General features: G+C 36.1%; 2 pseudogenes; one reads left to right on the top strand and one right to left on the bottom strand.

Annotated features, from left to right (window-relative positions):
• Positions 1 to 13,663: 13,663 nt before the first annotated feature.
• On the bottom strand, positions 13,664 to 16,492 carry LOC138145824 (sperm-associated antigen 8-like; annotated as a pseudogene).
• Positions 16,493 to 16,764: 272 nt separating this feature from the next.
• LOC138145867 (ADP-ribosylation factor 1 pseudogene) lies at positions 16,765 to 17,919 on the top strand (annotated as a pseudogene).
• The last annotated feature ends 6,577 nt before the right edge of the window (positions 17,920 to 24,496 follow it).

Raw genomic sequence — 24,496 nt, 5'->3', positions numbered from 1 at the left:
GTATTTTATATGCATATGTACAATTCATAAAATATAAATAACATGTATGCCTCTGGAGTGGTGTGTGTGTGTGTGTGTGTGTGTTTGTGAGTGTGTGTGTGTGCATAAGCAGCACTGATAACTAGGGCAGGGTGACCTGGGTTTTGTCCCAAGACACCAACATTTGTAGCTTCCTTCCTAAGATAGCATTCTGACTATCATACCCTGTATTTCTCTTCTAGCCTCTCCTGAGGATCCTACCTCTCTGCTGAAATCTGCCATCTCACATAAATTTGTTGCCTACCTACTATATACCTCAGCCTCTTCCCAGGCATAAAAGGTAGGACCCAATGGACATTCTATTTGCTTAGGGCCTTTCAAAGGAATGAGCTATTGCCTCTTACATTATGATTGAACAATTTTGTCCTCTGCAACACACATACTTGAATTTGTCCAAGATACTAAAATTTCTTGTTATTACTGTACACATCAGGTTTGTTTAAAACAAAGTACAAATCTACTATGATAGAATTTCTCTCTTTTTTGAGTTTTGGGGAGGAAGACCATATCTCTATCACTGTTATAAGATTAATGAAATGTAACTTTCAAATATTTCACATTTATTTTTCACTTTATGGTTAACAAGTGTGTTAGATACATTACCTCATTTGTTTGTCATTCCAAACTTGAGAGGTAAATTAGTACAGGTAGCATCATGTTTCTCCCTTAATTAATGAAAAAATTGAGGCTCAAAAATTGGATGTTACTTGCCCAATATCACAAAGGGTTTTACCTAGACAACTAAGGATTTGAATTGAACCTGACTGTAAGTCAAAGGTACTTTCTACTAATTGACATTACTTCTTATGTGCTAGGTAGGTACAGATGATCATAACAGTACTGTAATTGTATTAAGAAATACAAATCTTCAGGAAATTTCACTTGACACGGAGTATGATAGATTTTCTGGAAGAATCTAATTGAACAATAGGTCCCCATTGTTAGGCATTTACTACCAGCAGGTCAAAAGGAGAATGAAATCCCCATCAAAATATTCATAGCATTTCTTTTTTGTGGTAGCAAATGACATAAAAACATGTAACTGACCATCATTTAGGGAATGGCTAAAACAACAGCAGCAACAACAGGTAAATGCATATATTTCTGAGACATAAGAAAGGATGGATGAGTAGAATTCAGAGCAAGCTTTAAAGACATATGAATTAATGTACAAGCATGTAAAGGAAATTAATATTTCTGTGACTACTGAAATGTAAATAGAAAGAACAAGACCCCAAATTGAGAAATCAATGGACTTCAAATTAAGATGGTGACATGAAAAGTCCTAGAGGAGTCCAGTTCTTCTACAAAGGATTTTGCAAATTCTAAAGATAAAGAAGAAACGATGATGAAATGGGGGTGGGGAGGAGAGAGAGAGAGAGAGAGAGAGAGAGAGAGAGAGCCTTGATGGAGTTTCAAAGTGGTCTGGCCAAGCATTCTCAAAACTAATTCAGATTTGTTCTCAAAAGATATAAATTGTGCATACCCTGTGACCCAACAAAATTACTATTAATCTTATATTTAAAGAAATATCAAAGAAAAACCCACATATAAAACAGTATGGATAACAGTACTTTTATTATTTATTGTTATTATTGTGGTTATAGCAAAGAATAGAAAAGAAATTGGATTTTAGTATTTGGGGAAAGGATAAATGAATTATTATATAAAAAGGTAATAGAATACTATTAAGCTATAAAGAATGACAGAAGGGACAGATTCCGGTAATTTAGGAAGATGCATATAAACTAATATAAAATGAAGAGAGGAGGAACATAAGAGGTACTTGTACATTGACTGCAAGGTTTTAAAGGACAGTAATTTTGAAAACATTAATGACTTCAATCAATTCAGTGACTAATCACAACTCTAAAAGACTGTTGATGAAACTTGTTTCACATGCCTTTGAATAGACAAGATGCAGGCTAAGTGTACAATGACATAAACTTTCCAGCACGAATGGTAAAATATCACACACACCCCCCCCACACACACACACAGTTGTTATGAGAGAAGGCTTTTATTTTGAAAGGGGTAATATTTTAGGAAGGAGAAATGGGAGGAGTGATAATTACATCAATAAAAAGAAAAAGTGAAAAAAAGAAATTGTTAAAATTTAAATACTGAATGAAGAACATAAAATTGATTTCAAAAGAGCACACACACAAGAAGTTTTTATGATAATACCATATTAAAATGTATATATATATACATATTAAAAAAGCTGGGTAGGTAATTCTCTTCTCTCTGCACTTTGTATATGAAAGTATTCATATTTAATAATGTTTAATAATTTCATAATAAAATTCTATTTAAAAATCCCCTTCAACTGAATGCAGTGTAATTTTAATGACTAGTCTTAGTCCAGGGGAATTAAGAAAATACTTTTCCTTTTCTTCACTGCAGAAAGGTGGGCTTTGGGGTAGGGAACTTTGGAATCTTGCATACATCGTGAGGCCTGGATAATGTGTAGAAGCCAGTAAGTGGTAATGGGCCCGAGTCTATTGTCCTGAGTTCAAATTTGGTTATAGAGCTTTATGAACCAATAACCCCAGGCAAGCCACTTAATAAATTTACCTCAGTTTCCTCAACTATAAAATGAGGATGATAATAGCACCTACCTCCCATGTTTGTTTTAAGGACCTAATGAGGTAATATTTATAAAGAGCTTAGCATAGCAACTGTCACGTTGTAAGTGCTATAAAAATGCTTGCAATGTCGATTTGGGGTTCTTTTGCAAAAAGAGTAGGGTGTGACCATTATGTGAAGCCCTAAAACAATTGTGGCACTACTACTTAAAAATCATTTATTACTAAACTGAATCATTGAGAGGATTACTGTACAATTACCTGGATTCAGGTCTTACCATATCACATAACTTACTCATGGCGGCTTTACCTGCCTACCTGTTCTTGATCTTCAACGGGTTGAGTGACAATACTGCTAGTACTGAAGCACTTTAAACAAACCACCCAAATCAGCTTCTGGAAATATACAGACAATGCTCCTAGGCTGAGAATTCTAGTCATGTGGCTCCCAATGTAGGAGAGATACATGTGTGTCCATATGCCACTGTTGAATACATTGCTGCTTTGTTTACCTTTAAAGTAGTGTGAGGAACAGAATTATAAGAAGTGATGACTACACAATAAAAGCTAAAAAAAAAAACCCCAATTTTTGGACTGAAAAAAAAAACAAAATAAAACAACAGGGTGGGGAAGATGATGTAGTGGCAATGATTATGTGATGAAATATGGTATTTTTCTGAACTTTTTTCCCTCTTTAAAATTTTTTTTTTGTTAAAATAACTGCTCAGCTTGGTAAGTGAAGGGGCGGTTAGTAATCAGAAATAAAGTGTTGTAAAAATAAAAGATATCAAGAAAATTAAAATTAAACCAGTATTGCGCCACCCACAAGTAGTTTTATGTAATAGAAGAAGAAAAAAATTCTAACCAAAAAAGTTGAATTTTTTAAATTCACTTTTTACTTCTAGAAACTCCAGTCCACTGAAATAGATAGGTTTATTAGACATTTTTGTTCACTTCTTGGGGGGGGGGGGAAGTAAGTGGGGAGAGAGTTAGAGTTAAGAAGAGGGAAAAATGCATTTCTTTGCTTTCATAAATAATAAAGAATCCTTGAAATTCACAGCTGTTTGTACAAAAAAGAGTTATTTTTTCTGCTTCCCAAATCTTCAGTGGAAGGTGGACTCCTCACTTTGTTTTTCCCTTGAATGCTGGCAGGGGTGGTGAGGAGGAGGGGAATTTTCTTACTTAAGTAGTTGACCTCTTCTGATTTTTATACTTGAAAACTTGGAGCCTGATGAAAATATTTCTGGTTACCCACCAACGTGAGAAATGGGTGGAAGATAATATTTTTTCTTCCATTAAAGAAAAGTTAAGGGGCGGCCAGGTGGCTCAGTGAGTAAGAGCACTGGCTGCAGTGTCAGGATGACCTGGATCAAATCTGGGCTCAGATACTCAGCACCACACCCAGAAATAACTGGCCATGTAACCTTGAGCCAGTTACTTAACCCCAATTGCTTTAAAAAAAAAGAAGAAAAGAAAAGTTAAAGGTGGAATGTAAATTGCCAAAAATCCTAAAATCAAAAATGTGACCATTTTAAAGAGGATGCAGGTGTCAAAGGAAGTAGTTCATTTAACCTTGATGCTTTCAATCATTCATATGTTAATTTTTCCAATCAATACTACCATCAATGTGGGGGTAGAGGTGGTAGAAGACATCCTTTGCCAATAAATCACTATGTTGAACTAATAGGAAACTTGATTAATATTTGAAATTGTAGGAGACAAGAACCTTCTACTGCCCTGCTTAAAACAATTCTTTTTGATATGAATCATCCTTAGAGTGAATAGGCCAACTAAACTGAATGGAAACCCAGCAATGATTGCCAAATAGAGAGCAATTCTCATCAAAGAACAATGTGGCATAGTTCCTAGGTCAAGTTAACTGGTGTTTTGTTTTGTTTTTCATGGCATAGCAAAAAGAATATAGACCCCAAAGTCAAAAGACAGAAGTCAGTGTAGTGATTCTTCCAGTAATTAACTTGGTGACCTACAGCAACTCTCTTGCCTTCTCTGGGTTTAATTATTTTTTCATCTGTAAAATTAAAGTATTTGACTGCATTAAGATGAGTTTTATAGCTTCTTAGAACTAGCCATGTCTATGATTTATGTTCTGAGATAGACTGAAATGGATTTAAGAGTTTGTTATTGGTATTGATCAGAATTGATTAATAATTATTGGGTGCTCATTGTCTTTAGCACATAATCATAGGTAAACATTAAAATTCAATGGTATTGACAATCATATCAGATTATTCCACTCATCTCTAAAACATAGCCACTGTGGTATAAGATAGTTGCATTTTAGAAACACCTACCACTAAGAACATTAAATAGAAAGGCAAAAGGAATAATGAATAGAAGTCAAGGAAGAGAAAGTATCATTACTTAGATTGATATTTGGCCAGTACACCAGCATTTACAACCCAGATTCTCCTAATGACAAGGATATGCTTCTTGACCTTTAAAGATATCATGGAGAAATATTACTCTTATAATTTAAACAATTTATTACAACACCCTGCCAAAGTCTTAACAAAACAAACTTTACTTGTCCAGTATTTGGCCATTGACATTGGCTGATAAATGACATTCTGAAAAATGCCTTGGTATTTTTGAAAAGTAGCAGAAAAAAATTAAAAAAAAAAGATTCCCGAGCCCTACAAACCAGGGAGTAGTTTTTGTAATGGTGATGTCAAAATGTCAGGGTTGTTGCCCAGAAACATCACTAGTGCTTGTCACCACCTGTTCCCAGAATAGGCAGCACCAAATTAGACATTGTGATACAGTGACAGAAGAGGTGTCCAAACATGATCCTTTAGGTGGATATTTCCAGGATTGGAGGCAATTTTGAATTACAAAAGTGTGGAAGTTCTGGGCCCAATGAAAAGTAAGTTGGGAGTAAGAGAAGCTTCTTCACTGGATAAATTGACCACTGTAAGAGAATAGGCCTATACCTGATCATTTTTATCAGCAGACTTGCATTGGAGTTGGGTAGGCAATGTTGAACAAAAATGTAAAAGTCATAATTAGAAATTCCCAAACAACTCTGTAGTTTGATGAAATTTAAGCATCAACCTCTCAGCAAATTAATAGCTAACATTTACAAAATGCTTTGAGGTTTACAAAGTAGTTTACAAATATTATCTTTTTTGAAGCTCACAATAGCCCTGGGAGGTAGGTCATCATTTTATAGATGAGGAAACTGAGGCAAAAAGAAGTTAATTTTGCTGTCCAGGTCAAACAACTATTAAGTGTCTGAAGTCAATTTTGAAATAAGGACTTTCTAACTCTAGATCCGATGTTATGTTTACTGTATCACTTACCTGCCTCTAGTAGATAGAAGGAGTAATAATTTGCTAATGAGTCTTATTTAATTTATTATCCATGAACTCGTGAGTTTTCCCATTTTACATTCTTTTTTGTGTGTTGGAAAAAAATACTTGACTCACATTGTACATTGAGTACTTTCTTATGCCTCTCCTTTTTTAGGAGAGGTCCTATACATGAACAATAAGTAAAAATCACTTTCTGGGGCACTGGGACTGGGAAACTTTGGTTATTAAACCAAAGAGTATGGGAACAAAAAGCTTTCTTTCATTAGAAGCCAATTTCCCCAGAACTGAACTTGACAAAAACCATGACTTGGTATACACCAGAAAGTGGCACAGTATTACAGGCCCCCTGTCAGTCCAGGAGTGGTTCTACAAGTTTGAATTATTATCCTTAATGTGTTCTTCCTCTTCTAGAGCAATGATGAGAAGTTTTGCTACTTACGGTCTTTACTTTAGGAAAAATTTCCTCACACTGACTATTAAGGTCTTACTCACTTATAACTAATGTTTATTCTTCTACTACATGAATTGAAGCCCTCTGCTTCACCCTGAATTTGAAGAGCAGTGATTGCTCATCTAGTTTAGAATTTAAAGTCCTTCACAGTCAGGATGCAGTCTCTCTAGGTTATGTTATTCCACTTGATAGAATTTACAGTTCAACCCCCCCCCCCCAAAAAAAAAAAGAAAACAAAAACAAAAAACAACAGACAACCAAACATACAAACAAAAACTATCCTACTTTTTTTCTGCAAAGTGGTTGTTCTTTTCCCCACCTCCATGCTTTTGTAAAGGTAGTCTCCCATGTCAGGGATACAACTACTTCTCTTACTCCATTCTATAGCTTCTTCCAAATCCCAGCTCAGGTGCCAACTTCTGTCCTTTCTTACATGACTTCCCTGATCATTAATGCTCTTCCTTTACTTCAACAATAGCATGTACACTCATTGGTATACATATTGCATCTTCTCCATAAGTGAACTAGGTGGAAGAGCGGATAGAGTGCTGGATCTGGAATCAAGAAATCTCACCTTCCTGAGTTCAAATCTGGTCTCTGACTTGAACTGTGTGACTCTGAGTAAGTCATTTAATCCTGTGTGCCTTGGCTTCCTTATCTGCAAAATGAGCCATAGAAGGAAATGGCAAACCACTCTAGTATCTTTGTGAAGAAAATCCCAAATTGTGTCACAAAAGGTCAGATATGACATAACAATAAAATCCCCTTGATAGAATATAAACTTGTTCATGGTATTTTGATATGTGTTGGATTGGATTGGATATTTGCCTACAGAGCAAAAGATGATAAGATCATCTTGATAAATATAAGTAAGAACAATGTAATAAAGCCTTTAATTAACTATGTAAATATATTTGAGTAGAAGCTAACTAATCTATACTGCTCCCCTCCCCCACACTCCTGGGTACTACCTATGAACTTCTGAATGAAATCAATGAATATACAGGGTAATCTCCAGTTTTTTTTTCTTTCATATTGTATTTTCTTTTATTCTTTCCATATTATATTATTTCAAAGAATTTATCTCAAATCAGTTGTGTTTGTCAATGTTGAGAACTAAAACCTGACTTTTTCCAGTTTTGGGATTACAATGCAAGATAGCCTAACTGAAATCATAATAGTAGATTAACTCCTAAGCCCAACCCACGTATTAAAAGATTTCCTTTAAATGGGGTTGTCATTTCATGTGATAAGTACAAAGAAATCATGGCATATTAGCTTGTAAAACAAATGCAATTCATTTCACCTTACTTTCTCTGGAATACACGTATCATCTCATTACTAGTCGGAATAGTGGAGGTGAACATTAGCTGGCATATACTCAGCTTGTCAGGGGTAATATAAAAGCACTCGAAAGCAGATTCTCAGATGGTATCTCTTCACATATAAGAATAGAAATGGAACCAGCAATTCTGGTACTCATGGCAAGCACCATAAGACAAACCTATAAGAAGCAAACAATAAGACAAATTCAGTTGAGATGAAAGGTGAAAGAGGTCAGATATGCTGAGTATAGAAAACCCAAGAGAGTTACCTGTGGGGGATGTGGAGAGTATGGAACATTGACTCTCATGGACAGTGAGCTCAAAACATAGCAAGGCTGCTACTGGAGCAGAATATAGAGGTGAGCTGAGGAAGAGGTCATGTGCTATAGGGAGGATAAAGGCTTTTATTATTGTTATTATTAATTATTTTATTAATAATTAGCTGACATAATAATTTGAAATTAAAAAATACTTTATGTATATTATCTAATTTGAGACTTGCAACAGTCCTGTGAGGTGGGTATTATTGTTATCCCGATTTTACAGATGAGGAAACTGAGGCTTTTAAAAGTTATATAATTTTTCCAGGGTCACATATCTATTAACTCTCTAAAATAAAGGTTAAACTCAAATTTTCTTAGCTACTAGTCTAGTATTCTTCATTTTTTAATTACTGCTTGTAATAATAATGGAATTTAAAGATCCCCCTGTATTGGCTTGGTTTTTTAATTGATTGTGTTAAAACCCAGAGCTTGTAAATCCCACTTGTGGGATGGACTTGTTGATGTGAAAAGAGAGTGCTGAACTGGGAGGAGTTGGTGAAGGAAATTTAGAGAGACACAAGCAAAGAGAGAGGCAGAAGAACTTTTTGGAAACAGCATCTTGGAGGCAGAGAGAGACGGAGAGGATTGCTGAGGGCCAGTTTGAATTGCCCAGGACTTTTGAGAGCTGCCACCCAGAGCTGCCAAGGACTAAGGAGACATGACTGTTATGCTGGTACATTGTCTGTTTTGATTTTATTTTGCCAGATTTGTTCACTGGTGAAAGACAGTCCTGTTGTTGCAGAGGTTCTGGAACCCTGCTGTTGGTTCAGAGCTCCTGAGACTGTTCTGCAGAATAGAGAGTGAATTGTTCCCACTGGTAAAGGCCAATGCTGTTGTTGCAGAGGTTCTGGAGCCTTGCTGTTGGTTTAGAAGCCCTGAAGAAGGATTTTCTTGTTGTATGTTTACAGAAATCCTGGAAGATGGTTTTGCTAATGTTTTCAGGGGTCCTAGAACTGTTCTGCAGACAAAGAATGAATTAATAAAGACACTGGCTATGTATCTTGTGGCCTTGCTAAGCTTTGTCCCCCCAGGAACAAAGATTGCTGAGAACTCACCTCGGGTCAAGATGAAGAAAAGACCTCTCTTTGGGAATGAAATGTTGTGCTTAAGCTTGTTGTAACTCTGGGGTAGACTCAGTTGTGATCCAAGGGTGGGGAACTTTTGACCTTTTTGTGCTCTGTGATTCACCAAAGGAATGTACTTTACTTATGATTGGAAACTAATCTCCATTTGAGAAGAGGGGCTTTGTGGTTGACTAAATGAATGTACAGCCTAGGGGTGGAGTAGTACTTAGAAGGGGGTCTTTGGGCTTGATTAAATGAATTATAATATCTAGGGGTAGAGTATTACTTAGAAATTATAAAATTATACTTGGTGAATGCTGAATTTTGAATGATGCTATATTTTGATCTTCTCTGTTCTTAATTTGTCACTGAATAAAATGGAGAGCACCTATGCTGGTATTTTGACCCTTGGGAAGTTGCCTTTGCTTGGCATTACACTGCTCCAAATTCCCAATAATAATTTTAGTTTTTTGCAATTCTTTTGAGAACTGTTTGTATTTCTTGATCACATGTCCATTTGGGGAATGACTCTTGGTTTCATATTGGATAGGGATAGATAAGTCATGGACTTGTCATTTTCTTGGTACACAGATTTATCAGATGAGGGAAATCTTCAACAACTGCAAGAAAACTCTCTTTCTGAAGTACAGTTTTGAAGATCTGACTAGAGTTCTTTCAACTTACACCCTTGAAATTATTGTTGTTTTGCTGGATTTGTTTACTTCTCTATCAATAAACTTATATAACTTCATATGTTCTTCCAAATTCTCCATAGCCTTGTGCTTCCAAACTGTGCTTCCAAAATACTTTTGTGCAAAAAACAATCTTTTTTATTGCACAAAAGTATTTTGGAAGCACAGTCAACATAAAGGACTAGATGACCTTATTACCTACACCCTTTCCTTGGACCTTCATTAACTAGAAGGAAGATATAATCTTTGTTCCATAGAGAAAAATAAATCTTGAGAAACAGTTTTGTAGCCCACACAAGGGTCCAAAGAATAACAGTGAAAACTTCACTCCCTTCATGTATGAACCTTGTCTTAGATATGCATTAATTCTTTATATATCACAAAGATTATGTCTTCATAAGAAATATTTCATGCCAAAATGTTTTCCTCAGTTAGCATCAACTTTATGCAAATATTTTTTAAGTTCAATTTGAACAAAATTGCCTATTTTATCTTTTGTGATTTCCTCTATGCTTAGAAAATCAAAGTTGAAAATGCCATTTCAGCTTTCATTTATACTTCTTTCACTATTTTTTTCTTTGAGATTTTATCTTTTATTCCTGCAAATGAATTTTCCCAACTTCTATAAGTATACCCTTGATAATTTGGTTCATATAAATTAGGATTGTAAATTAATATAGGTAGTATTATACTTTTGCTATAACTTCATAGCTCAGCAATGAATGAGTATCCTTACAATTATTTGTTACTATTTTTATGCAAGTGTTGTGTGTGCTTTACTAATTTGACTCCCAGAAATTTTATGTATTTTGTAAATATGCTGAAGATTTTCCTTTATATTATTTTCTCCTGAATTTTATTATTGTTATGTAGAAAAAGGGACAATTTTATTATTTTAGTTACTATCCTACTAATCATGAAAACACTATTCTCAATTAGTTTATTTGCTAATTCTCTGAATATTTCCTAAATAAACTATCATATCATTTGTCTAAAGAGATACTTTTAGCTTTTTTTTGTCCAATGTTCATGCCTTTAATTCTTTCTTTTTTATTGCTTTTGTGAATATTTCTAGAACTATATCAAAGAATGGTGAGAAAATGAGGCATCTTTATTTTTGTTCTTGCCATTCAGTCATGGGTGTTACTTCAGATAAACTGAGACCTGAGGAAGACCTTAGCTTAAAAAGACCAAGGTCTCCCACTGTATCTGGGGCCATCTCCAGTTGTCACTATTTATGTCTTGCCACTAGAATCCTGTGACTATACAGGGGAGAGTGAGGCTGATAACTTTACCCAGCTCTGCTTCACTTAAATCTAATTTGCTTGCCAGTCAAGACATCACCCTCCTGGTGTTATTGGTCCTTTTCAGGAACACATGATGTAAAACAATGTTGTTCAGTCACCCAGACATGACTCAACTCTTCATGTCCCCATGGAACAGAGCTGTCCACAGGATTTTCTTTCAAAGACAAAGGAGTGGTCTGACATTTTCTTCTCCAGTGAATCCAGAAGATTCTTTATCAGGCAATCAGAGATTAAGTGACTTGCCCAGGGTTCTACAGATAGGAAGTGTTTGAAATTGGATTAGACTCAGTTCTTAACTCCAGGTCCAGCACTGAGTTACAAGCTGCCTCTAAATGAAATTGGGTACAAGAACCCTAGGTCATATGTTTGTTGTTCAGTTCTGTCCTATTCTTTGGTGACCCGGTGAATGAGAGTACCTGAGTACTGTCCACGGGGTTTTCTTGGCAAAGAACCTGGAATGGTTTGCCATTCCCTTCTCAAGTGGATCAAGATGAAGAGAGGTTAAGTGACTTGTCAGGGATCACACAGCTATTAAGTATCTGAGGCCAGATTTGAACTCTAAACTTCTAGACTCTAAGCCCAGGTCTCTATGCACCCATTGCAAATATTGCTAAATATGTTACAAAAAATTAAATTAAAGGTATCCATAATTATTTAAGAAAGGCACATACTGGGGTGGCCAGGTGGCTCAGTGAGAAAGAGGACCGGCCCCAGTGTCGGGATGACCTGGGGATCGAATCTGGGCTCAGGTACTTAGCACCACACCCAGAAATAACTGGCCGTGTAACCTTGAGCAAGTTACTTAACCCCAATTGCTTAAAAAAAAGGCACAATACTATTACCAAGGTTGCAGGAAAGATCTACGTAGAGAGTATACTGTGGGCTCACTATTCCAGGCCCAGACCAATTATATCTCCCCCTCAGGGTTCTAGATGTGTCTTTGAGAGGTTAATGTGTCTGTTATCATAGGCTTGACTTCCCATTTCAGGTATTATTTACCTCACTGTTATTCAGCAATGACTAGAAAACTATTTCTATTTAACCAATTACTATTAATTTTCTTTAACAAAGTGATATGCATCTCTAAGATATAGCAACAACAAAATACAAACATTTTCTGACAGGTACACTCATCAGTGGGTTCACTCTCTCATTCTAGGTTCAAACTGAGCACAGTTTTTCTTATCACATTGGTTTCAGCAAGTTAACATCCAAATGCAGCATTGATGTTATATGAGTCATCTCAGATAATGTTTGAATGAGTCCAGAAAGTCATTCTGCCTTGCTGGGGGCATTACTACTAGCCTGGATAAAAAATGCAAAATGGATTCAACTCTAAGATTCCTAGACTCCTGGACTCCCCAATTTCTAGATGGCTCTAGACCTTTTGAAATTCATAAGATTGTAGACTCCAACTTTTTTCCCTGAAATGAAAGGTTAAAAAAAATTCTGAATCTGACAAAGAAAAAAACACCTGTTTTGCAGGGGTGGTGGTGGTGAGAAGGGATTATGTTATAGGCATGGGACACAATATCTGTTAAACTATGGAGTTGGGAGAAGGAATGCCAGTTTTGAGGGAGAACAAGCAAGCCTATTTGCCTGGCGTGGAGAGTCCATGAAGTTGAATTAATGTGAAATAATCTTGGAAAGGTAGGCTATTGCCAGAACGTAAAGGATTTTAATGCCAAGATGATTTATATCAAAATCAATTTTATATTCAAGTTGTTGCCAATGACTTAAATTTTGGTACTGGGAGGAGATAAATTGTTTAAAACTGAGAAGGTTTGAATGATGACTATTAGAATGGATTCCCTAAAGGAGAGCACAAATAGTGAGCCTTCTCACCAATCATGTGAAAGGGAAAGCAATTGAAGGTATTTTGAGGAAGGTAATCATAGTGTTAGTATATGTGCAGATATACTCTAATAAGCAGAAAAATTAATGAGAGAATTACTACAAACTTTTCATGTCACTATTCATCATTGCGGCCTGATTTGGAGTGCTTAGGAATAACATTTCTTAGTTTCTAGTAGATTTCAGGTAATTATCAGAATATCTTTTTAGTAGCTATAGGAGTCAAACTTTGGAGAAGTGTCAAGGGAAAAAAGGTTCTTTTTTGTTTGTTTTCTTGTTTTAGGCTATTATCCTAGTATGGTGTCAGGGTATTGCCAATCTAGATTAAATTGATTCCTCTCCTATTGGACACTGAAAGGTTTATAAGAAGATAATCTACCATCCTTTCCACTTAGATTTTCAATGGACTACTTCTTCCCTTAATTTCTTTTCATTTTTATAAGTATTAAGAGTTTGCAATGGGATCAGTGCTATGTTGTTTACATTCACAAACTTTGAGTAATTGTCTTATATTATTACTTGTATTCATAAATTTTATGTTACTTTAGAAATCATATGATCTTTAAGAATTCTCTTGTTATCCTTCCTATAAGAATAATTATTTTCATTTGTGTGAAATTAATATATTCTTTTCTTTTTTCTGACTTTTTTTTAATAGCTAATTGTATGATTTATTTCTCCCATTCCATTATCCAATCTGCTTCTCTCCTACCTCAGGGCCACAGGGTAAGGGCTGCTCCATGAACAGATGAACAGGTGTTGAGAAAGTACATTTTTTTCGAAATAGGTTATCATATGTCTGAATATGGCTGATACCGGGAAGTTTTGATGCCCCTTGCAGCCAGTAGGTCTCTGGCTGCTCCTGCAGGCTGTGAGGCTTGGTGGGAGGTGGTGGTCCAGGTCGATCGAGCTCCCTCTGATAATCATGGTGGGTTATGGACTCATAATTGAAACACATTGGTGGATTCAAGTCTGGGTCCATTTCCTTCTGGATCTGGTGTTGCAGAAGCAGCTCCAGCATAGCTTCTCTCTTCTCTAGGGCAAGGATGGGACAGGGGAGGCACAGGTCCGTTGGGGGGGGGGGGGGAGGGAGGAGAGAGAATGGGGAAGAGAAATTTGGCCTCAATTTCAGTTTCGAACTGCATTATCACCCTTTCTCACTCCTTCCTGAGTTTTTCTCTCCTTAGTCTTCATGTGTACCTCGGAGAGCTCTTCGAGAATTCCCTGGGTGCTGGTAGGAATCCTTGTGAGTGGTCCTGGAGGCCTGGGGGGAGGACAGCTTTAGGGTCAGCAGGACCAAGTGTCCGTGGCGGTAGCGGAAACCTTCGCTTTCCTTATGATTTGCGATCCAGTCCAGCTCGTTGATGGCTCTCTTCCACCCAGTTATGGACGAGGCACCGGCCCCGCGGCAGCGGCTCCCGGGGCTCCTGGGACTCGGGGCACAGGGGCAGCACCGGGGAGCCGGGCTCGGGTACTTGCAGCACCTCCCAGGAGTGCTGCCCCTGAGTGTTAGGTCCCCAGTAGCAGCACTGCAGGGGGCGGGGGTGGGGGGTGGGGCGGCAAGTGGGGTTGCGACAGGAAGCCTCCGCAAACCCTCCCCGGCTAAAGAGCATAGGAAGATTTCATGCTGTCCTCCGGGCCCTGTAGCATGATCCCAGAGCTCTGCTGGGACGAGACCTTGGGCTCTTCTCCTGTGAACGCCGCGGCCTCAGCGGAGCCGGTATCCTGGGTCGCCGAGGCACCCTTCTGAGGGCCCTGGCCTTTTTTCTGACTTCTTATCTTCCATTTCTTTGTTTTTGAATTACAACTTTACCATTTCCTCTTCTAGGTCCTCTTTTTTTAAATTCACATAAAAAGTTCTGATTTTCAGCATAATTTAACTCCTTATGCCTTACTTTAAAATAGATTAAGCTTTTGTGACTATCTTGGAATTTTGTTTTGTTTCATTTAATGATCTCTGAGAAATCCTAAGAATTATCTTTTGTATTGAGGAATTTTGTGTAATTTTACTTTGTAATAACATGCACATTAACTCTGTTTTGACCTCTCTGGGTTTTTACTAATTCATTCTTTTGTTTTGTGAGCCTCTCTCGGTCCATATATTTGTGAACTAGGATTAAATTAGAGATTGTTTTTTAGGATCCCCCACTCCAGGCTCAGTTTTTTTCAGAATTTCTGTTGTAATAATTTCTCTTGATAGAGAAGAGATTCTGATTGCGTACAATCTAGTTTTATTTAAACAATATTCCACAGAAAATATATGGGAATTACTCCTTTTTTTTTTACTGTCATTCTGTTTCCCTCTTTCCTTTTCCTCTCTCCTTAATATGATAGTCAGTTCCTCCCCCTTTCCACATGAACACAGATCTTTTTTCTATCCTTCTAGCTGACTCCTCATTGCCTACAATTTCTGTCTAATTGCTTTTTCTTCCCTTTGTAACACTCACCAGAATCTGTATTATTTCTTCCTGTAGTGTGAGATTGGAAACTTTAGGTTGTCTCTGAAATGATCAGATCAGTAAGACCCCTTAAAATCAGGACCACAAGGTAAAGGTCTCTGAGCTTGCTTGTGCTATTTCCAACTGGAACATGATTTAAGTTTATAGGAAAGACCACTTTAGAGAGGGAGTTCTAAGAATTTAATTTTTATATTATTACTATTTTTTTCTCTCATACAATGTTTCTTTTAATGGTGTAGGTTCAGGTATAGTTTCTATCTATTATATGATTCTTTTTTTTTTTGCAGGTTTTGGCTCAGAAAGGTTTGTATAAAATAACTAATTCATAATCTAGTTGAGGAGTTCTTACTTAGGAGTCCATAGAATCTCAAGAGGTTTGTGAATTTAGGGAAGGAAAAGCACTTAGATCTTCATTTTTACTAATCCCTAAAATTTAGCATTTCCTTTCATCATATATAAGGGCAACAGACTCAGTATTATTAGCAGTACCTGTTACATTGTCATCAATAGATATCAGATATTTTCATATCATATTAGTTATAATAAATATTATGAGATGTCATTTACTCATCACTATTTTGAAATTAATGTAGTTGTTAGACTGGTCAATAGGCCCCAGTTGATTACAGTCTTCCTCTCTCTGTGATATATTTCAATATAATTTGTTTTCTTTGAAATATTTTGGGGTGGCTAGGTGGCACAGTGAATAGAGCACTGGTCCTGGAGTCAGAAAGACCTGAGTTTAAATCCAGCCTCAGACACTTAACACATAAAACTAGCCGTGTGACCTTGGGCAAGTCACTTAGCCCCCAAATGCCCCCAGAAAAGAAAAAAAGAAAAATTTTGCATTTTATTGTACACATTTACAAACATTATTCTGAGAAGTCCATAGACTTCACCAGACTGCCAAAGGGATCCATTAAAACAAACAACAAAGTGAGCAGACAAACAACAGTAAAAACTACTAAACAAAGCTCATCACACTGTCCCCTGGAATGTTTCTGATCAATACTTTGATATTTCAGAAATGCCACAGGGTTAGGGTGAACTTGTTTCATTACGCCCTTTTTTTTAAAGTTCTGAGCTGAACAGCTGTTAGAGAAGAAGAGATTCTGACTACATTAAATAGCTTTATTAAAAAAAAAAATCCACAGAAGGAATGTGGGAATTACTCCTTTACTTTGCTGTCAATATTATGTAAGTGTTGAATTCATCAATGTCTGTATCTTCCAGTGGTGTTAGTTGTGAAGACTTGAGCTCCTATACTGGAACTTGACTCTTGAAATTGAAATAAAATTCAGTCTAGAGTAAAAGCTTGGTCTCAATCTTGTGGGAGCAAAACCAACGCCTGGAGAGCCGATAAAAAGGAGCGGCTGCCGCTCACGTTCACGGGTGAGGAAATGGGAAGCCTGAGGCTCAGGAGAGGGGAGGTTTCTTTTGCCAATGTTCAATACATCACACTTGAACCATGGGGAATATTTTTGCTAATCTCTTCAAGGGGGTCTTTGGCATAAAAGAAATTCGGATCCTAATGGTTGGTCTGGATGCTGCAGGAAAGACTACTATTTTGTACAAACAGAAGCTGGGTGAAATAGTAACTACTATTTCCACTATAGGTTTCAACGTAGAAAGTGTAGAATACAAAAACATTAGCTTCACAGTGTGGGATGTAGGTGGCCAGGACAAGATACGACCCCTGTGGTTCCATTACTTCCAGAACACACAAGGACTGATTTTTGTGGTTGACAGTAATGACAGAGAACCAGTGAATGAGTCCCGAGAAGAACTGATGAGAATGTTGGCAGAGGATGAGCTTAGAGATGCCGTCTTATTAGTGTTTGCTAACAAACAGGATCTTCCTAATGCCATGAATGCAGCTGAAATCACAGATAAAATTGGACTGCATACTCTTAGTCACAGAAACTGGTAAATACAAGTCACCTGTGCCACTAGTGGGGATGGGCTCCATGAAGGACTGGACTGGTTGTCCAATCAGCTCCGAGACCAGAAATGAATCAACAAAAGTTCCTCCTCCCTCTTTCCTTCTCTCCCTCTTATCTCTTCCTATTCGCCCTTCCCTTTACTCTCATGTGGCAAACTGTGCTACTTTGTGGTACTGAGTGCCGGAAGCTGTTTTTTTCCTACCCATTGTCACAGTATGTATTGCACCATGCTGTAAATATGGCGAATACAGGCCTGAAACACAGGTTTCTTATTTAATGTAAATAGTTTTTGTTTCCAATGGGGCTGTTTCTGGCACTCCTATGCAATATTACTCAGCTTTTTTTATTGTAAAAAAAATCAACTCACCATTTAGTACTGGGAAGGGATTTTGAGCACATTGACACTTGGGCTGCTGGGGGTTAATGTGCAGCAGCAGAGCGCAATACTACTCCTATTGGCTTGAGAGATCTGTGTTGAGATCCATTTTGGTGGTTGGTTTTTAACCTGAACTCAGTGTATTTTTTTAATAACAAAAAAAATTTAAAAAAAAAGACAAGTAAAACACATGATCACATAGAACAGAGAAATATGCTTAGTGTAGGTTTTGCAGTAACAACTTGAATACCAGACCATTGTAATTGTCTGCAGTTTCTCTTTTAAACTTGAGAAATGATGATACAAATCAAACAAGTGATCAATTTGGCATAGTTAAAAATAGAGATTCATGTAATGCTATGTCTTTGGATCTTTATGTATTCCATAGAGTTTGCGCTTGTATTTGTGCTCACATGGATACTTATTAGGAAAAAAAGCTTTGAGGTTGTGGTTCAGAGCAAGCTGCACATTGAGAGCGTTAGATTTTCAATCATAAGCCATTTATAACTAGACTTTTTCTCCCCTTCAGTTCAGGTCAGGCTGTTATTAGTTCTCCATTGCACTTGAATAATTCTTAGGAAGGACACAATTATGGCTGGTTATAAACAGTGAGAAAAGTTTTCTGGCATATTTGGATAACAAAACACCAGCCTTTTAATTTTGGTCAAGTGTGTGTGTGGTGCTTCTGTTTGAAACCTCTCCACAGTAAGCACAGCCTACATTAGCCCCAATGCTTGGCTGGAGATATTTCAAAGACACAGTCAGGAACACCAGGCATTTCTCTATGGTGTCTAGGTTTTGAAACAAAATAAATTGAGCGTGAGAGCTTGGGGAGTCATTCCATTCTAGAAGTATTCGGTCCCTTTTTGGAACAGTCCCCCTATCTGTATATGTGTGAAATGTCCTTTACTACCCCTCATTACTACAAGGATCAGATTTGCCATCTAAAAAAATAAAGATCTTTACTTTTTTTTTTTTTTTTTTTTATTTTGATAAGCACTGAAGAAGCTGGAGCTGTTAAATTTTATCTTGGGGAAAAATTCAGAACTGGTTTGTTTGGTGTTGTGGAAACTCTTACTGCTTTCAATACACAATTAGTAGACTGTTTTGTATACTTGTTTTCAGTTTTCATTTTGACAAACAAGAACTGTAATTAAAGCTATTAGAATAAAATTTCTGAACTATTAAAAAAAAAAAAGCTTGGTCTCTCTGAGAGATGAATCGGAGCTGGCTTATTGCCTAACATACTAGATATTGGAGGGATCTAAAAGTGAATGAGGATAATGGGAGGAACCAGAGAAACAGTAATATTCAGATAAGACACAAGAAAAAATTTGTGCTGAGCTGAACCATCTATTTTCCATGCATATACAATTCATTGCATTTTTAAATAGCTTTTGTTTTATTTTGGTTGCTTTGATTTTTCTAAAATATACCTTTGACAGTTTTAATAATAAGGAATATCAGAACTGAGCAAGAATTATCCTTCTTAGAAAAAAAAAAGAAACCTAGATTTGATTACAAATAGCTTATGTTGTTGAATGTCAAGGGCTAATTGTAATGAAAAGGAAATAAGATGTTTCTGTACTTTACAAGCTAAAATAAACACACTAAACATGGAGATATATAAAGTAGGTCATATAGAATCATACAAATAACCACATGCCTGGAAGTCCAGAAAGAAAAAAGCTACTGGTAAGATAAAAGCAAAGTGGAATTACAGAATGTTAGAGTTAGTATGAAACTTAGAAAGCATCTTTTCTTTTTCATTGCAATTGGAACCTATATACAGAGACCCTTACTACCTATATGATGGCAGGAAAATCATTAATTCTCTCTTTGCCTCAGTTTCCACATCTGCAAAATGAAGAATATGAAATATATGATCTCTGAGGTCCCTCCCATCACTAAATATGATCCTATGAGCTCCTCGAGGCTTAATTTTCTCACCTCCAAAATAGGGATGAAAATTCTTATTCCATCCACTCTAAAGGACCAACATTAAGATTCAATGAGGAATAATCAAACAATTTTCACAGCTAAAATTTTTATTAAAAAATAAGTAATATTTATCTCTTCCCACTACCCACCCCTACCCTAAGGTCATACCCCCAGGGCCCTTTTTATCATAAAATTCAATCACTATTTTTGACTGAGTAACTAAGGCTTACCTATCTTAGAGAAAGTTTTATTTCAACTTGGTTGAAGTACCACTGTAGGTAGGTATATTTTCTTCTGGCCTAGTCACTGGCAACACAGATGACAGGTGTTTGTACATTGATCTCATTTGAAGTGATGGAGTAAAACACTTTCAGTTGTATTAAAAATTGTTTAGAAGCCTCAGGATTGGTCCCTTTGTGGATGATATTGACTTCTGGGGATAGGTCATTTTATCTTTGCTTAAACAAGTATTGATCAAATGATCAAAGATCATGTCATTTGTTGAATGGTGGTGCTTGAAGTCCCATAAAAAATAAGATTTTCTGTTGAAATCTCTAAATCAAGCTGCACCTCACTGACTATGAACATAAAGCATTAGATTTTGTGGACGCATGGCTGCTTTTGTTGTTGTTTATTTCTTTTTGTTTTTACATTTTATAGCAAGAAGCCAAATATGCTCTTAATAGTAATTGAGTATTCTACTTATTGTCACGCAGTGTTAGGTTCATCATATCTTCTACTTTTCGATATGTAGCCTCTGAACTCTTGAACTATAGAAATGCAGTTCTCAGAGAATCCATGTTTTGATGAAAGATCTGTAATGTGGAAGTGCTTTCTAAAATATTGAAAGGGTCTGCTAACATCTAAAGCTGACTTCTTAAATTCACCGGCAAAAACTATCATGAGAGAACTTGTAGACTAGCTTAAAACAGTCTTTAGTACAAGGAAAATGATTAAATCATTACATGAGAAAAATTATAACTTGGGGTTTTTGGAATGAGAAAAATCTTAAATCTCCGTGCTGAGAAATATGCAGGGTTTTAGCAGAGATTTGGAGAGCTTTTAGACTTGAATCTCCAAAATCAGCTCAGGGAAGGCTGGCATTCAGCTGAAAATGGGTCAGGGCAAAAAGAGTGATATTAATTACATCTAAACCCTCCAGAGAGCTATACTACAAAGCTTGAGATATAAATGTAAAGGGGGGAAAAACTACAAGGAATTACAAAATTGAGACTCAAACAAGTCATCTCAAAACAAGGCAAGGATTTTGAAAAAAAAGGAAAAGAAAGAAAGAAAAGGAAGGAAGGAAGGAAGGAAGATACTGTATGCCTTTCCTCAATATTACATGTTTATTTTTTATTATGACTCATTTCACAAAAGTTAGTTTTCATAAAGAAAAATTATTGTTATTCAGTTGTGTCTGAATCTTCACGATCCCATTTGGGGTTTTCTTGGCAAAGATACTAGAATGGTTTACCATTTCCTACTGCAACTCATTTTACAGAGGAGGAAACTGAAGCAAACATGGTTAAGTGACTTGCCTAGGGTCACATAGTAAGTGTCAGAGGACAAATTTGACCTAAGGTCTTCCTGACTCCAGACCCAGTGTGTCACCTAGATGACAAAAACCAACCAAACAAAAACAAAATTGCTAGATTTGAAAATCTGTGAAGACAAGGACAGTGGCTTGTGAGTGTTTATTGTCTTTGTATCTTTTCCAACACCAAGTACTGAGTAGTATTATACAATAACTATTTATATGTTTAATGAACTATCAAATTATTTTGCTCCTAATTATTGGTGATAATATAATAAATTGCTGTTGAAACTCAAAATCTAAGACTAGTACACTGTCTAATAGGGAATCTCAAACAGGTCCATTAATATCTTTAATGGATGTATTGGAAACTGTTTCCTGGATTATTACTTTGTACTACACTTTCTACTTGGGATACATTTGGCTGGTACATAGTAAGTGTTTAACAAATGTCTGTTTGGTGATGGGGAGAGGCAAGGAAAAAAGGGGGAAAAATGACATGATAACTATATTATATATTTAAAAGGAATGTCAAATTGTACATAATTGATTTATAGTTTCATGCGCAATCAATTATTTTATTATACTATTTTGTGGAAATGCTTGTTTTATTTCATAAGTTAAAAATTAAATAAATTAAATAAAAATATAGGTAAGAAAATGCAACACAATAGAAATGTTCTATAGTAATAATCTAAAGAATATTTGGGAGTATTTGCTCATTAAGCAAGGAATACTGAATTTCAAAATAAACAATTATTTTCTATTCTCTAATTTCCCAGAGACTTGTAAAAAAACTCACCAAATAATGATTGAATCATTTTACATGAAAAAGACAGCTAAACTGAATAATAATATTTAAACTTCCCAGTCCTAAATGCCATGATTCAATAATATTTTGTTGTTCTTGTTGTTCAGTGGGTTTCCAACTCTTGAAGACTTCATTTGGCGTTTTATTCAGCAAAACTACATTTCCTTCCCTAATTTATTTTACAGATGGGGCAAATGAAGCATACAAGGTTAAGTGACTTTTAAAGAGTTATTAACTCGCCTTTATTAAGGAAGAATATTGTGATATGAAGTCCTTTGGCAGCCTGGTGAAGACCATGGACCCCTTCTTAGAATGATGTTTTTTAAATCCATAAAGTAAAAATCACGGTATTACAAAGGAAATCAAAGATTAGTGAAAATCAAGAAAGAAGATGTATCTTCCTGACTCTAGGATCAGCATTCTAATCACCACACCATTTAGTTGCCCCATTGTATCTTAGGCTCATTCTAATTCTAAATGCTATGATCTTCTTTTAATATTATTATATTGTTAGCCTTTAAAAATTAATAATCTCCACAGAAGTCCTACAATATCATCGACCTACCCATCTAACTCAAGCCTAACATTAGCCAACTGAAAATTCTCTTTTATATGAAATACATAATAACATAACTTATTATATTTATGTTAATGAGGAGTTACATATGTACATGTTTTTAAAAAATTCTCTAGTTACCCCTGGGTGGTCTATTCAAAAGCATTTGTTTGTCTCCATCCATAAAAATTAAAGATATGATTTTAAAAACATTGTCTCAGGTAGAAAAGACCAATTAATATTCAAGAATAAATTAATATTCATCTGGGCTGTTGAGTAGCACAGCTAGAAAAGTGCAGGGTCTGAAGTCAAGAAAACCTGAGTTGAAATTTGGCATCATAAGTGTGACACTGGGCAAGTCACTTAACCCTGTTTGCCTCAGTTTCCTCATCTATAAAATGAGCTGCAGAAGGAAATGGCAAGCCATTCCAGTATCTTTGCAAAGAAAACACCAAATGGGATCACAAAGTTGAGCAAACAGCAAGCATTCATGACTCATTTAAGGAAAGATTTTTTTTATGTTTATGTTTATTTTTTTGCTTTTTGGAAGGCAGTTGGGGTTAAGTAACTTGCCCAAAGTCACATGGCTAGTTTTTTGTGTTGAGTGTCTGAGGCCAGATTTGAACTCAGATCCTCCTGACTCCAGGGTCGGTGCTCCATTTACTGCGCCAACTAGCCGCCCCTTTTAAAAAATTTCTTCTGCATGTTGACTGCATTTACTTCACATAGGAAAAAAAAAATCATATTTTCCCTGTATTTTGACTCTCCTACCATTGCTCAGAATCAGAATGTATCCATGGTTATCTGAATCTTATGCTGACTGCAGTTGTCTTTCTAATAGATCTGTGTTTCCAGGGTTACTTATACATTGAGAAATAGAAAAGATTTCAATAGCCAAAGGTATCCTGACCTAGTATCAAACTCAATTTGGTATTTTAACTGATTGGTGTCATTGTTTCAAACTATCTCTATTTCTTACTGTGCTTAAAAAAAATAAAAAACTTTTAAGACTTCTTTGCCTTACTGACACTTTAGATTCTGAAACTTCATATTTGCTTTGTTCCTGAGACATTCAACCTCTTTGGACTATGCCCTAAAAATTAGTTTCTAGATCTCTAGATGAACTTGCCTTCTGTTGCTTTTAGGATCTTTGGCCCATAATCTACTTTGGCTCACTTCATAATCAACTGCAGTTATCTCTTCCTCATCACAGGGGTTGGGGTGTGTGGCACTCTCACAATCTCAAAAATCCACATAAAAATGTTTTGGCCTTCTCTTTGTACCAGAGAAGTCTCAGTTATTATGGTATCAAATGATAAAATTTGTTGATATTATACAATACTGTACATATATTTTATGCACTTCTGAATTTCTGAAGTTTTTCTATGTCCTCTGTTGGCCTTGTCATGTTGCTAGGTCAAAGAGCGTATACAGTTTTATAGACCTTTAGACAAAGTTCCAAATTGCTCTCCAAAGTCATTAGGTCAGTTCACAACTCCACCAACAATCCATTGGTGTTGCCATTTTGCTATATCCTCCAATATTTATAATTTTTCTTCTTTTTCCATATTGGCCAATATGTTGTGTGTGATGTGGTAACTCAGAGTTATTATAAGTTGCATTTCTCTTATCAATAGTGCCTTGGACCATTTTTTTTTTATATGACTCTAGATAACTTGGATTTCTTTGTCTGAAAACTGCCTCTTCATATCCTTTCACCATTTATCATTTGAAGAATGAACTATATTCTTATAAATTTTACTTCTTTCTATGTGTGTGTGTGTGTGTGTGTGTGTGTGTGAGAGAGAGAGAGACAGAGAGACAGAGAGAGATAGACAGAAAAAGAGACAGAGAGACAGAGACAGAGACAGAGAGAGAGAGGGAGAGGGAGAGGGAGA

Source organism: Petaurus breviceps, unplaced genomic scaffold (genome assembly GCF_028583685.1).
Source record: "Petaurus breviceps papuanus isolate PSGF00001 unplaced genomic scaffold, PetGlider_PUasm1.0 90750, whole genome shotgun sequence".
NCBI lineage: Eukaryota > Metazoa > Chordata > Mammalia > Diprotodontia > Petauridae > Petaurus > Petaurus breviceps.
This window is presented reverse-complemented; position numbering and strand designations above follow the sequence as displayed.